Source organism: Sus scrofa, chromosome 4 (genome assembly GCF_054392235.1).
Source record: "Sus scrofa isolate SSC_HxYL_T2T_F1_AM1 chromosome 4, Sscrofa_HxYL_maternal_Yorkshire_Landrace_v2.0, whole genome shotgun sequence".
Taxonomy (NCBI): domain Eukaryota; kingdom Metazoa; phylum Chordata; class Mammalia; order Artiodactyla; family Suidae; genus Sus; species Sus scrofa.
This window is the reverse complement of record NC_139386.1, coordinates 103240007-103256111: the sequence shown is the minus strand read 5'-3', so window position 1 is coordinate 103256111 and position 16105 is coordinate 103240007. Positions and strand designations below refer to the sequence as shown.

At 41.2% G+C, this 16105-nt stretch overlaps 1 protein-coding gene across 17 annotated transcripts in view; it reads left to right on the top strand.

Moving 5' to 3' along the window:
* RPRD2 (regulation of nuclear pre-mRNA domain containing 2) overlaps nucleotides 1-16105 on the top strand; it is a 96947-nt gene that overhangs the window by 22452 nt on the left and 58390 nt on the right. The window lies entirely within an intron of this gene.

Genomic DNA, 16105 nt, shown 5'->3' with positions numbered 1-16105 from the left:
GATTTCTGGATGCCTTTTTTTGTGTGTGTGTGTGTGTCTTTTTGTCTTTTTGCCTTTTCTATGGCTGCTCCTGCAGCATATGGAGCTTCCCAGGCTAGGGCTCAAATTAGAGCTGTAACCGCTGGCCTATGCCAGAGTCACAGCAACTTGGGATCTGAGCCGCGTCTGCGACCTACACCACAGCTCACAGCAACTCTGGATCCTTAACCCACTGAGTGAGGCCGGGATCGAACCCGCAACTTCATGGTTCCTACTCAGATTCGTTAACCACTGAGCCACGATGGGAACTCCTGGATACGTTTTGAAGATAGAACAAATTGCTGACAGTATGAGGAAAAGAGAGGAATTAAAGAAATTCCAGGGTTTGTGTCCTGAGTGATGGAAGGATAGAGTTATTAAGTGATGAAAGCTTTGAGTGAACAAAATTTGGGAGAAATCAAGAGTTTAATTTTGAACATGTTGAATTTAAGATATCTTTTAGATACTTCAATGGAGATGTCTTTAGACCAGTAGGTATACAGATTCTGAGTTAAGGGAAGGGGGTCTGTGCTTGGATGTAGTCTATACTAAGGAAAATTTATAACCTAAAATTCAAGAGGTTGAAAATTAATAAGCTAAGCATCTTTTTCTTTTTTTTTTTTAAGCATTTTAGGGCTGCACTTGGGGCATATAGAAGTTCTCAGGCTGGAGTTCCCGTCGTGGTTCAGCAGAAATGAGCATATAGAAGTTCTCAGGCTGGAGTTCCCGTCGTGGTTCAGCAGAAATGAGGACACAGATTCCATCCCTGGCCTTGCTCAATGGGTTAAGGATCTGGCATTGCCAAGAGCTGTGGTATAGGTTGCATATGCAGCTCGGATCCCAGGTTGCTTTGGCTGTGGTGCAGACTGGCAGCTACAATTCTGATTCAACCCCTAGCCTGGGAACCTCCATTTGCTGTGGGTGCAATGCTAAAAAGCAAAAAAAGCAAAAAAAAAATCCCTGTGTCCATAGTTATATTCATTGAAAGAAAAGTGAGAATAAGGGAGGAGTAAATAAAAAAAAAAAAAAAGAAAAACTGTAGAAGATTGTTAGCTAATAAGTTGTATATTTTAAAAAATATGTTTAATATCAAATAACTTATATATCTTTTCTTAAAATAAATAATCATAGCTGAGGACATGGAGAGACATCTGGCCATTGTAGTAGACAGTTCCAAATATTTGAATGAGGAAGGAAGGTGAGACGGTAGCTATGATGGATTATGCAGTTGAGGGAAGAGTATTTTTATTTATTTATTTAATTTTATTTTTTTGTCTTTTTGTCTTTTCTAAGGCCGCTTCCGTGGCATACGGAGGTTCCCAGGCTAGGGGTCTAATTGGAAATGTAGCCTTCAGCCTACGCCATAGCCACAGCAATGCCACGTCCAAGCCGCGTCTGCGACCTACACCACAGCTCATAGAAACGCTGGATCCTTAACCCACTGAGCGAGGCTGGAGATTGAACCCTCGACCTCATGGTTCCTGGTTGGATTCATTAATCACTGAGCCACGATGGGAACTCCGGGAAGGGTATTTTTAAACGAGTCATTTCACTATATGAGGTAGCCATTAACTAGGTTTTTTTTGTTTTTTGGGTTTTTTGGTCTTTTTAGGGGCTGCACCAGCCACATATGGAGGTTCCCAGGTTAGGGGTCAAATTGGAGCTGTAGCTGCCAGTCTATACCACAGCCACAGCAACGCTCAATCTGTGCCGTCTCCCCGACCTACACCACAGTTCACGGCAACGCTGGATCCTTAACCCACTGAGCAAGGCCAGGGATCAAACCCTTATTCTCATGGATGCTAGTTGGGTTCACTAACCACTGAGCCATGATGGAAATTCCAACTAGTTTGTTTTTTAAACTACTATATTATAAAAGTACATGGTAAAGGAAGTTCCTTTGCAGTGCAGCTGGTGAAGGATCTGGCATTGCTGCAGGTGTGGCACAGGCCAAAACTGTGGCTTGGGTTCAGTCCCTGGCCAGGTATTTTCCACATACCTCAAGCTGGCCAAGAAAAAGAAAAAGTCCATGGTAAATAAAATTCAAACTATGCATGTGTTATAAAATGAAAAATGAGTTATCCATTCTTTACATTCCTCTATATGTCCAATTCCACTGTTAACAAATTATTTTCTTTCTTTCCTTTTTTTTTTTAGGGCTGCAGGTGTGGCATGTGCAAGTTCCTAAACTAGGGGTCAAATTGGAGCTACAGCTGCCAGCCTGTACCACAGGTTCATGGCAAAGCTGGATCCTTGAACCACTGAGCGAGGCCAGGGATAGAAACTACATCCTCATGGATACTAGTCGGATTCATTTCCGCTGTGGCACAACAGGGATTCCCTTATTTATTTCTTAAATACATTAACATTGTTGTGCAACCATCCCACCATCCATTTCCATAACTTTTCATTTTCCCAAACTGAAACTACTCATTAAACAATAACTCCCCATCCTTCAGCCCCTAGCAACCACCATTCTGCTTTCTGTTTCTATGAATTTGTCTACTCTAGGTACTTCATATATAAGAGAAATTATATACTATTTGTCCTTTTGTGACTGGCTTATTTTACTTAGCATAATGTCTCTTCAAGTTTTATGTATATTATGGCATGTGTCAAGAGTTTCTGTCCTTTTAAAGACTGAATAATATTCCATTGTGTATATGAGTTTATATGTATATGTATATCACATTCTGCTTACCCAGTTTGTTCATAAAAGAGGACTAACTATAAAGAAATTTTTAAAAATTACAAATACACATTCAACTTTACATTAATAGTTTTAAAGCCTAAAGGAAATGGAGAAAATATCTATTGAAATATTAACCCTTATTGGCTTAAGAACTAGAAAACCTGAAAAGGCCTCAGACCCAAGCTGGTTTAGCAGCCACACATGTGTGACCATGTATGTGTGTTTGCCCTTTTTTTTTGGCTACACTTGCAGCATGTGGAAGTTCCCCCAGCCTATGGATTGAGCCACAGCAACACCTTAAGTTCCAGGCCTTCAGGGAGTCCTTAAGTGCTTGGCAGTCAGGGAACTTCTGTGTGTTGGCTTTTATTAACGTGTGTTTTGTGATTATTAGTTTGCAATAGTTTTTTATCTTTAAAATTTTAGGCAAGGCTGTTTTTCATATCCAAGTGATGTCTTTGCCAGGCTGCATTAGATCTCAATATATTAAAAAATAATCTCTGATTTACATTCGAGAGATCCTAACTATTCAGGATTCAGCCTGTATTACAGTTATTTTTCTGTGATGCATAATGTTGCCTTGGATAGTTTTGGACCTATATCCTACAGCAGATGTGTAAGAGAGGAATTGCTGGATTGAAGGGATGCAGCTGCATGACTTCACAGTATGTGCTGCTGATTTGTTTCCTATTTAAAACTCCATCAGAAGTACTTTGAAATAGGAGTTCTTGGAGTTCCCGTTGTGGCTCAGTGGTTATGAATCCAACTGGAAGCCATGAGCTTGTGGGTTTGATCCCTGGCCTTGCTCAGTGGGTTAAGGATCCGGTGTTGCTGTGGGCTGTGGGGTAGGTCAGAGACGCGGCTTGGATCTGGCATTGCTGTGGCTGTGGTGTAGGCTGGCAGCTACAGTTCTGATTTGACCCCTAGCCTGGGACCTTCACATGCTGCTGGTACAGCCCTAAAAAGACCCAAAAAAAAAAAAAGGACTTTGTTATAATCAATAAAACTGACAGCTCTTTAGCCAAACTAAGGGAACAAAAAAGCAGATGCAGTTACTAACAGCAGGAATTAAAAAGGACAGCAATACAGATCCTGTAGACATTGAACTTCTAGAAGTTTTGTAGTTAGGTTTTACATTTAGGTCTATAATGTCTTTTTCTTTTTTCTCTTTTAGGGCCACAACTGCACCATATGGAAGTTCCCAGACTCCAGTCAAATTGGAGCTATGCCAGAGCCACAGCAACATGGGATCCGAGCTGCGTCTATGACCTACACCACAGCTCATGGCAATGCTGGATCTTTGACCCACTGAGTGAGGCCAGGGATCAAACCTGAATCCTCATGAACACTAGTCAGGTTCATTTCTGCTGCGCCACAATAGGAACCCCTATGATGCATCTTGACCTAACTCTTACAAATGGTATGAGGTGAGATCCAGTTTTTTTGTATTGTTTTGTTTTGTTTTGTTGTTTTTTTTTAATGAATGTCCAACTGGTTTAGTACCATTTGTTGAAAAGATTGTGCTTCTGGAGTTCTCACTGTGAGGTTAAGAGTCCAGCATTGTCTTTGTGGTGGCACAATCCTCAGCCTGGCCCAGTGGGTTATGGATCCAGTGTTGCCGCAACTGTGACTTGGGTTAGATCCCTGGCCTGGGAACTTCCATTTGCTGAGGGTATGGTCTGGAAAGAAAAAAAAAAAGAAAAAACAATTGTCTTTTCTTCATTGAATTGTCTATTTTTGTCAAAAATCAGTTAACCATGTGAGTCTGTATCTCAACTCTGTTTTGTCCTATTGTCTGTCCTTTTGCTAATACCTCATTGCCTTGATTTCTGTATCTTATTTTGAAATCAGGTAGTGTAAATCCTGCAACAGAATTTTCACATTGTTTTGCCTATTCTAGGTCTTTTGTCTTTCCATTTAAATTTTAGAATCAGCTTGAGTTTTTCCAAAAATCATTCAAGGGTTTTGATTAGGACTATGGTGAATCTATACATTAATGTGGGGGAGAATTAACATCTTAACAATATTGAGGAGTTCCCGTCGTGGCGCAGTGGTTAACGAATCCGACTAGGAACCATGAGGTTGCGGGTTCGGTCCCTGCCCTTGCTCAGTGGGTTGACGATCTGGCGTTGCTGTGAGCTGTAGTGTAGGTTGCAGACTCGGCTCGGATCCCGCGTTGCTGTGGCTCTGGTGTAGGCCGGTGGCTACAGCTCCGATTGGACCCCTAGCCCGGGAACCTCCATATGCCGCGGGAGCGGCCCAAGAAATAGCAAAAAGACAAAAAACAAAACAAAAAAAACAATATTGAGTCTTCCATAAGTATGATCTATTTCCCCACTTATTTAGGTTTTCTTTGATCATTTTTTATATTTTTTTCCCTGCATGCAGATCTTGCACATATTTTGCTAAATTCTACCTAAGTTTTTCATGCTCTTATAAGTGGTACTGCTTAAAAAAATTTTTTTCTAGCTATTATGTATCCTGCAATCTGCTAAACTCACTCACAAATTATGTTGTCTGCAACTGAGGACAGTTTAATTGCTTCCTTTCCATTTTTTATGCCTTTTATTTCTTTCTCTTGCCTTTTTGCACTAGCTAGAATGCCTAGTTGTAGAAGGGTGAGAGTAAAACATCCTTATTCTTCCTGTCCTTAGGATGACAGTTTTAAGTCTTTCACTTTTTTTTTTTGTTTGTTTTTGTCTTTTTCCAGGGCCGCACCTGCGGCATATGGAAGTTCCCAGGCTAGGGGTCTAATTGGAGCTGTAGCTGCTGGCCTACACCAGAGCCACAGAAATGCAGGATCTGAGCCGCATCTGCGACCTACACCACCGCTTACGGCAACGCCAGACCCTTAACCCAGTGAGCAAGGCCAGGGATTGAACCCACAACCTCATGGTTCCTAGTCTGATTCATTAACCGCTGAGCCACGACAGGAACTCCAAGTCTTTCGCTTTTATGTATGAGAAAGTCTTTATGACCTTGAGATAGGCAAAGATTTCTTAGATAGGACCCTAACATCACAATACATTAAAGTATTTTTTGTAAGCTGGACTTCATCAAAATTATGATGTTTTGCTATTTTAAAGATGCTATTAAAAGATGTTTATAATGGCTTTATTCATAATTACCAAAACCAAAGAAATCCCAAATACCCTTCAACAAATAAACTCTGGAAATCCCTGAAATGGAACACTATTTTACAGTAAAAAGAAATGTTATATGTTATATATTTTACTACAATTTTTTTTTCTGGCTGTTTCTGCGGCATGTAGAAATTCCTGGGCCAGGGAGCAAACCCTGACCTCAGCAGCTACCCAAGCCAAGTTACTGCAGTAACAACTTCAGATCCTTAACCCACTATGCCACAGGGGCACTTTTGGGATGTGTCTTTGTACTCTCTTTATGGTGTTTTTTTGATGAAGGGGTGGTCTTAATTTTTTTTTTAAGGTTTAAGCTTAACATTTATTGCGCACTCACTGCCAGTTCTCCAAACACAATGTTTAGCGACATACAACTTCACTTTCAAGGGCTTCAGAGATATACCCACTGTGTTTTGTGGAAACATGTAGGAGGGAAGAGTAATTTGGGTGAAGTTAATTTTAATAATAAATATATATATGTATTGTGTTTACGCACTTTATTGTGGTTAGCACACCATATCTGGTTTAATAATTCTTTCCCTACTTTGTGGTCATAAAAGTGTTCTCCTGTATTTTTTGCTAAAGCCTTTTATTAGCCTATTGTATTTGTCTTTATTCCATTCAGAATTGATTTTTATATATGACATGATAGAGTTCATTTTCATTTTTCTCCTATACAAAAATACGGTTGTCCTTGTCTAGTTTAATGAATAGCTTTTCCTTTTTCCCAGTGATCTGCAATGTCATAAATGTCAGTTAACAGATCTGTTTGTGGCCTCTCCGTTTGGGTCTAATGACCAATTTGGCTATACCTGCATGAATTCCATAGTCTGTTGTATGATGTCCTGATATCTGGGAGGCTGCATTGTTTCATTTTTATTCTTAGGCCTTTGCACTTCCATATCAAATGAAATCAGCTTGTCAAATTCCTTAATATATTTTCTTAGGATTTTGACTGGAATTGTATCGAACCCTAGTGATCAGTGTGAAAGAACTGACCTGATGTGTACGATAGTCTTCCTCCTATGATACCTCACTCTTTGCATTTAAGACTTCTTTATCAGGTTATGTGATGCCTTTTTAATAAGGAAATTGTTGTTTGCTAATAATATCCACTTCAGTGGATACAAGTTTTTTTGTTTTTGCTTTTTAGGGTTGCACTCACAGCACATGGAGATTCCCAGGCTAGGGGTCAAATCGGAGCCACAGCTGCACCATAGCCACAGCAACGCAGGATCCGAGCCACATCTGCAACCCACACCACAGCTCACTGCAACGCCAGATTCTTAACCCACTAAGTGAGGCCAGGGATTGAACCCACAACCTTATGGTTCCTAGTTGGATTCCTTTCTGCTGCGCCACAATGGGAACTCCTAGACACAGAATTTTATCAAGACTTTTTCTGTAAATATAGTGTGATATTGATAAATTTTCTAAGGTAGAGCCACCCCTGAGTTCTTGGGGTAAATAAAATACTGTCTTTATACATTAATGCTGCTTCTTGCATTTTTATAATCCACAGATCATAGGTCCATATAACCTTAAGAAAGTAATTCTGGAGTTCCTGTCTTGGCGCAGTGGTTAACGAATCCGACTAGGAACCATGAAGTTGCGGGTTCAATCCCTGCCCTTGCTCAGTGGGTTAAGGACCTGGCATTGCTGTGAGCTGTGGTATAGGTTGCAGACGCAGCTTGGATCCCACGTTGCTGTGGCTGTGGTGTAGGCTGGCGGCTATAGCTCCGATTCGACCCCTAGCCTGGGAACCTCCATATGCTGTGGGAGCGGCCCAAGAAATAGCAAAAAAGACAAAATAAATAAATAAATAAATAAAGTCAATAAGAAAAAAAAAGAAAGTAATTCTCCCCACACAAACATGTCTGATTATTGATTGTAAAAAGCAAAGTAAGCAGATGAAGTATTTAAGCACTCATTTGTTTTGGTAGTTCACAGTGAGTCACGATCATAGAAGATCTGTTGGACTAGTGGTTTCTGGACATGGACCAATCAATTTAAGAAAATAAAAACTAAAGGTGCTGAAATGGGATTGCTCATATTGCCAATTGAAGACATTAAATTGTTACCATTATTTCATAAAGAAGAAGATAATGAACAATCCATTAACTTGGATATGTTTCACTTTCATAGAATAAGTTGCTTATTTTTTCTCATTTCTCTGCAAACCAATGGAATTTTCACCAGGGGCAGCAGAGAGCATTTGGGAACTACCGCCCCAGGCCATATTATACTGCTTCTTGGAAATTTTTTCTGTACTTATTAGATCACAGCTGATTGACATTATTTTATGAAAGCTTTTTTTTTTTTTTTTTTGGTCTTTTTGCCTTTTATAGGGCCGCTCCTGCGGCATATGGAGGTTCCCAGGCTAGGGGTCGAATCGGAGCTATAGCCGCCAGCCTACACCACAGCCACAGCAACGTGGGATCCAAGCCGCGTCTGCAACCTATACCACAGCTCACAGCAATGCCAGGTCCTTAACCCACTGAGCAAGGCCAGGGATAGAACCCGCAACCTCATGGTTCCTAGTCGGATTCGTTAACCACTGCGCCACGACGGGAACTCCTATTTTATGAAAGTTTAATGGAAATTAGTTCTTCTAAATTTTTGGTAAATATGTACTTTTCCAATTCCTGGTTTTACATACGCTTTGTTGGTGGTGGTGGCCTTGATGTGGAAATATCAACTGACATTCTGATTAATACATTGTTTTCTCACAAGTTACCCTTTCCCAATCTTTGTAGCATCGCTTTCATACCTGTTCGAGAACTACAAGGTGTGGAGAGTTAGAAAGATTATTGTGTTATAAACCTAAGTACATAATTAACAAGGTAAATTTGTTAAAAGAATTGATAAGATATACTCTAAATACACAGTGGAAATGTTTTGGGAATTAATTTGTTTGGATCAGTCACAATAGTATTTCCTTTCATTAATGTAAGTAATAAGTAGTTGTGGGAGTTCCTGTCGTGGCTCAGTGGATAAGGAATCCGACTAAGAAGCATGAGGTTGCGGATTCAATCCCTGGCCTTGCTCAGTGGGTTAAGGATCCAGCGTTGCCATGAGCTGTGGTGTAGGTCACAGATGCAGCTCAGATCCCGAGTTGCTGTGGCTGTGGTGCAGGCCAGTGGCTACAGCTCCAATTCGACCCCTAGCTTGGGAACCTCCATATGCCGCAGGAGCGGCCCAAGAAATGGCAAAAAGACGAAAAAGTAGTTGTGCTCTTCCTCTTGAATGTATAAAAGAATAATCTTTCTTTCTTTTTTTTTTTTTTTTTTTTTTTTTTTGTGGCCACACCCAATGCACATGGAAGTTCCCAGGCCAGGAGTTGAATATGATCCTCAGCTGAAACCTGTGCTGCAACTGTGGCAACACCAGATCCTTAACCTGCTGAGTAAAGCCAGGATCAAACCCACATTCTCACAGAGACAGTGTTGGGTCCTTAACCCACTGAGCCACAGCAGGAACTCCTGATGTTCCTTTTTTCACCAGCATTTTCATTTTAGTGAAATTAGGGCTAACTTGAATGAGTAAATGTTATGAAAGAGCAGTGGCGGTGGGTCGTTAAATGTTTAAGACTGTATTATAGGTTTATAGAAGATGGATTTGATAAATAAGGGACAGGAGTAAAAGGTTCATTCTCCTTCACATCCTAAATTATTGCTTAGTGTCATCTAGGGGTCCCCAAAACATTTGGGGATAATTGATAAGAGAGAGAAACAGATAATTTGGAGCAGGGGGAGGATGAGGCCTGGATGAGAATGATTTTAGAAGGGAGGCTTTGGTTAGTATTCATTTATCCAGTAGAAGATCTTACTTGTTTACCTGCCATAATGGTTGGCATTGAGGTTCAAAGCCACTGTGCTCAAGGGATTCATGGTCTGGTGGGGAGATATTTATCAGTGGATATTTTAAATCCAAGTGAAAAGTATAGGTGTTTCAGCAGTATTGAGGAAGAGTATAAAATGTAGTAGCACAGGGGTGTTTTCTTTCTTTTTCTAAGATTTTTATTTTTTCTATTATAGTTGATTTACAGTGTTCTGTTTTCTTTTTAAATTTTAAAAATATAAAAAATTTTTGGAGTTCCCGTCGTGGTGCAGTGGTTAACGAATCCGACTAGGAACCATGAGGTTGCAGGTTCGATCCCTGGCCTCGCTCAGTGAGTTGAGGATCCAGCATTGCCGTGAGGTGTGGCTCAGATCCCGAGTTGCTGTGGCTGTGGTGTGGGCCAGCGGCTACAGCTCCAATTAGAACCTCAGCCTGGGAACCTCCATATGCCGTGAGTGCAGCCCTAGAAAAGACTAAAAGTCACACACACACAAAACTTTTTTAAAAAATGTGATTTTTGTCTTTTTAGGGCTGCACCTGTGGCATATAGAAGTTCCCAGGCTAGGTGTTGAATTGGAGCTATAGTTGCCGGCCTGTGCCACAGCCACAGTGACGCCAGATCCGAGCTGCATCTGTAACTTACACATTGCAGCTCATGGCGATGCTGGATCCTTAACCCAACTGAGTGAGGCCAGGGATCAAACCTGTATCCTCATGAATACTAGTTGGGTTTGTTACTGCTGAGCCACAAAGGGAACACCTGTGATGCCCTATTAATACTTCACTGTCCATTTCCTAAAAATAGTTATTTTCTTTATATAGTTGTATTAATAAGCTTGAGCTTTCATAACAAAATATCATCAACTGTGTGGCTTAAACAGTAGAAATTTTTTTTCTCACAGTTCTGGAGGATGGAAAGACCAAGATCAATGTCTGATAGGGTTTAGTTTCTGGTGAAAGTTCTCCTCCTGGCTTGTAGATGGCCACCATCTTACTGTGTCCTCATGTGGTGGAGGAAGGTGTAGGGGAAGGGTGAGTTCTCTCATGTCTCTTAATAAGGGTATTCATGTCATCTTATCAGGTCGTCACCTTTTTGTCTTTTAACCTTAATTACCTCCTTATAGACCTTATCTCCAGAAACAGCCATATTGGAGATTAGGGCTTCAATTTATGAATTTGTGGGAGATACAATTCTATACATTTTAACAGTTGTTGAGTAACATTTGTACAATTACCAAATCAGGAAATGAACATTGATACAATACTGCTCTCAAATTCACAGATCCTGGTTGAATTTTGCCAGTTATCTCGATAATGGTCTTTAAAGGTCCAGGGTCATGTGTTAGTTAGTTGTCATGTACTTTTGTTTTTCCTTGGTCTGAAACAGTTCTTTAGTCTTTCTTTATCATTCATGACCTTGAAATTTTTGAAGAATGTAGACCAGTAACTTGTAAAAAATATCTATAAATTTGCAATCTATACCACAGCTCACGGCAACGCTGGATCCTTAACCCACTGAGCAAGGCCGGGGATTGAACCCGCAACCTCATGGTTCCTAGTGGGATTTGTTAACCACTGAACCACGACAGGAACTCCTAAGCTCTTCTACTTTCTTTCCTGGTCTGGAATCAGCCGTTTTTCCAAGAAGCCCTGGTTCCTCTTAGAAACAAAGTCTAGGAGTTCCCATTGTGGCTCAGTGGTTTAAGAATCTGTCTATTATCCATGAGGATGCAGGTTCAATCCCTGGTCTCTTTCAGTGGGTTAAGATCCAGCCAATGGTGCAAGCTGCAGTGTAGGTCACAAATGCAACTCGGATCCCACATTGCTGTGGCACAGGCCAGCAGCTGCAGCTTCGATTCCACCCTCACCCCTGACCCCCAGCCTGGGAACTTCCGTTTGCCACAGGTGTGACCCTTAAAAAAAAAAAAAGGTCTTAGATGTCTGGGATATTAGTACTTCTAGGCCTTTTCAGTGGGGAGATTTAGGAAAGAGATGTTATGTACACACATTTATTCACTGTATGTTTCCTATATGTAACTATGAATTCATACCAAGACTTCCAGTTATAGTCCAACACTACAGGGTTTATTCTAACCTTCTTCCTTTGCACATTTGTAACTTCCTATATCTGTATATTTCAAAGGTAGCATTAATGAGATCTGCATTGTGAGTTTGGGTATAGAGTGGGAAAGATAGGATAGTCAAGTATGACTCAAGATATTTGGCTGAAAAAAGCCATCAGAAGGAATGCCATTTATTGAGATGGAGGAGTCACTTAAGAACAGATCTGGGAGTTTCCATCGTGGCATAGTGGAAGCAAATCCAACTGGGTACCACGAGGTTGCGGGTTTGATCCCTGGCTTTGCTCAGTGGGTTAAGGATCCAGCATTGCGGTGAGCTGTGGTGTAGGTCGCAGACGTGGCTCGGATCTGGCGTTGCTGTGGCTGTGGCATAGGCTGGCAGCAACAGCTCTGTTTAGACCCCTAGCCTGGGAACCACCATATGCCGCGGGTGCGGCCCGAGAAAGTACAAAAGACAAAAAAGGAAAAAAGGAGAAGTGATCTGAATGTCATATGTTGGATCTGAGCTGTGTATTAGACTTCCAAGAGAGATGGTGGGTAGGCAGTTGGGTATTTGAGTCTGCAGTTCAAAGAACAGGCTGAAAAATAAATTACTTCAAGACAGCTGCTTGTACAAAAATGATTAAATTTCTTTAATAACCTGTTATTACAGAAGCAGCAAATATGTATCAGAAAATTAGAATACAGAAAAACAAAAGGGAAAAAACAGGAGATCAGAACTGTTAAAACTTAATTCCATATCACTTCTTTTTTGGGGGAGGTCTTTTTAGGGCTGCATCTGCAGCATATGGAAGTTCCTAGCCTAGGGTCAAATTAGAGCTATACTTGCTGGCCTACACCACAGCCACAGCAATGCCAGATCCAAGCCGCATCCTTGACCTACACTGCAGCTCATGGCAATACTGGATCCTTAACCCACTAAGCAAGGCCAGAAATCAAACGTGCATCCTCAGGGATACCAGTCAGGTTCATTACCACTGAACCACAGTGGGAACTCCCCCATATCATTTCTTATTTCTTTAACAGATTTTTTTTTTCTAACGTGAGATCATTCTATAATTAGGTTTTTTTTTCCAGTTACTAATTTCTTTATTTCCATTTCAGTATATTTTCATCTTATCGAATCCCAGACCACATTCACATTTCTTCAGTTGATTCAAAAATGTCATTTATGGGAATTTCCACTATGATGCAGTAGGTTAAGAATCTGACTGCAGGAGTTCCCATTGTGGCTCGGTGGAAACAAATCTGACTAATATCCATGAGGATGCAGGTCCAATCCTTGGACTCGCTCAGTGGGTGAAGGATCTGGCATTGCCATGAGCTGTGGTGTAGATCAACGGCTACAGCTCTAATTCAACCCTTAGCCTGAGAGCCTCCATATGCCGCAGGTGGTGTGGCCCTAAAAAGAATCTGACTGCAACTGCTCAGGTTGCTGCAGAGGTATGGTTTCGATCCCTGGCCTGGGGCAGTGGGTTAAAGGATCTGGCTGCCACAGTGGAGGCTTGGGTGGCCTGGAAACTTCCATTTGCTATGGGTGTGGCCATAAAATTAAAAAAAAAAAGTCATTTATAGCTGGTTAGTCCAATCATATCCATTTCAGGAACACAGATTAATTAGATTGCTCTGTCTCTTGAGTCTCTTAATCTCTAGTACATTTTATGCCACTGATTTTTTTTTTTTGTCTTTTTCAGGGCCACACTTGCAGTATATGGAGGTTCCCAGGCTAGGGGTCCAATCGAAGTTGCAGCCGCTGGCCTATACCACAGCTCACAGCAACACTGGATCCTTAACCCACTGAGCAAGGCCAGGGATCAGACCTGCAGCCCCATGGTTCCTAGTTGGATTCATTTCCGCTGCACCACGATGGGAACTCCTATGCCATTGATTTGTTGATGAGACTTAGGCCAGTTGTTCTGCAGAATACCTTACCTTGATTTGTTTGGTTGTTCCTTGCAATTTATTAGCTCTTTATTATTTCTTTTTTTTTTTTTTTTTTTGTCTTTTGTTGTTGTTGTTGCTATCTCTTGGGCCGCTTCCGCGGCATATGGAGGTTCCCAGGCTAGGGGTCTAATCGGAGCTGGAGCCACCGGCCTACGCCAGAGCCACAGCAACGCAGGATCCGAGCCGCGTCTGCAACCTACACCACAGCTCACGGCAACGCCGGATCGTTAACCCACTGAGCAAGGGCAGAGATCGAACCTGCAACCTCATGGTTCCTGGTTGGATTCATTAACCACTGAGCCACGACGGGAACTCCACAGATGCTTTTCATGGCTTCTTATTAGCCACAAAATAAAGACTAAAACATTTTAGCTCCTTATTGTAATTATTATGTCCTCACTGATTAATTTTTTGGCCATACCATGCAGTCGCTTGATGTGGGATCTCAGTTCCCAGACCAGAAATTGAACCCTGGCTACAGGAATGAATGTGTCGAATCTTAACTACTAGACCACCAGGGAACTCCTTTTAGCTCTTTATTTAATAAGTATCACTAGAATTTGTCATCTTTGCCTCTTCTCCCTCTGTTCGTCCTCTCAAACCTTCCTGGTCAAATAGAAATAGAAGTGAGTAGTATTTAAGAACATATACTCTGGGAGCTCCCATTGTGGCTCAGTGGTTAACGAATCCAACCAGGAACCATGAGGTTGCAGGTTCGATGCCTGGCCTTGCTCAGTGGATTAAGGATCCGGTGTTGCCGTGAGCCATGGTGTAGGTTGCAGACTCGCTGGGATCCCGCGTTGCTGTGGCTCTGGTGTAGGCCGGCGGCTACAGCTCCGATTCGGCCCCTAGCCTGGGAACCTCCATATGTGGTGGAAGCAGTCTAAGAAATGGCAAAAAAAAAAGAGCATATACTCTGGAGCCAAGCTGTCTGTATTTAAACCCCAGCTTTACCACTTACCAGCTGTGAGTTTGGATAGTTTACTTCATCTCTTAAATGAAGATAACAGTACCAACCTCATAAGGTTGTTACAAGAATATCATTTAACATTTGTATCATCTTTAGAAGAGTGCCTAGCAAATAAAAGTGTGATGGGTTTAAATATGAGTACATTTTTTTGAGAGAACATAATTCTGATCTAATGATTTCTGCTTTCTATGTGAAATACCATATTAAGCTTATCTCCTGAGAGTAAGAAAGCTTGACGAAAGTGGTTAAAGTTTGAAAAAACTCTTAAAAGCAAATGAGAGAGGCTGCTGATTAAGGACATGTGCAAGAACTGTAGTAAACGAGGGCTCACTGAAGGAGGAGACCTGATTAATATTGTTTCAGTCCACTTGGTGGTATGATTTTTCTTCAGCTGAACCTGGGGGCAGACGTAAAGGTGCAAAAAAAGCATTCAGTTAGATTGATCCAGTTTGAGGATTTTGTTTATGCCTGTGATAGAAGGGCTAAATGGTGGGGAGGATGAAAAGCAAATGATGGTTTTGATACAAGAGTGGTTTAAATAATGTTTTAAATAATGCATCTGGAATTGGTAGTGAAAGAATTGAGTACTGGAAGAGGCTGTTATGTGAATTTGAGAAAGTAAAAACTGAGATCTTGATATTGAAGGACAGATGTAGTGGGAGTGGGAGGTTGTGATCAGAAGGGTGATTTTAAAACAGAAAGAAGTGGTTCTTGGAGATCACTGAATTTGAGATTAAGAAATTGAGACTAGAAAGTGTGTTAGTCTTCCATATGGACATTAAAGTTGCCCAAGATAATAAAATTGGAGTGGCTTTGCTCAAGGTTCCAGATAGTGAATTGATTGGGCCTTTTCCCAAACCTTTAAAAAAGGATGAGGTAGGTGGATTTATGGGATCAAATTACTTATTTCCCAGGACATTCATCTGGTGATGAAAGTAGCAGCAGAGCCTCTCTTCCAGTACATGGGAGGACGTGGTGTGTCTGAGTGGTATCTGGACCGGTTGATGTAGAGTCTGTCTATAGTAATGTAGAAGAGGTTAAGCAATTTGCTTGCCTGAAGTCACGTTCTGGTTGGATTCTAAAGCCCATATTTCTTTCACTAACTCTGGTGTTTTTGCAGCAAATTGAACTGCTTCAACTCAATTTTTTATCTTCCCATGTGTTTGGGAGAACAATTTTGTTTTATTTTTGCTTCTCCAGAGTTAGTCCCCCCCATTTTTTTATTTGGTGTTACCATCGTTTCTTTTCATTTTTAGAAGTTCTATTGAAGTGTAGTTGATTTACAGCATTGTGATGACTTCTGCTTTAGCACAGAGTGATTCAGTTATACGTGTACGCACATCCATTCTTTTCAGTTAATGTGCCAAACACGTACAAGGTGAGTAGAAATCTACTCAAGGAATACCTTGAACAGAAACTTAAC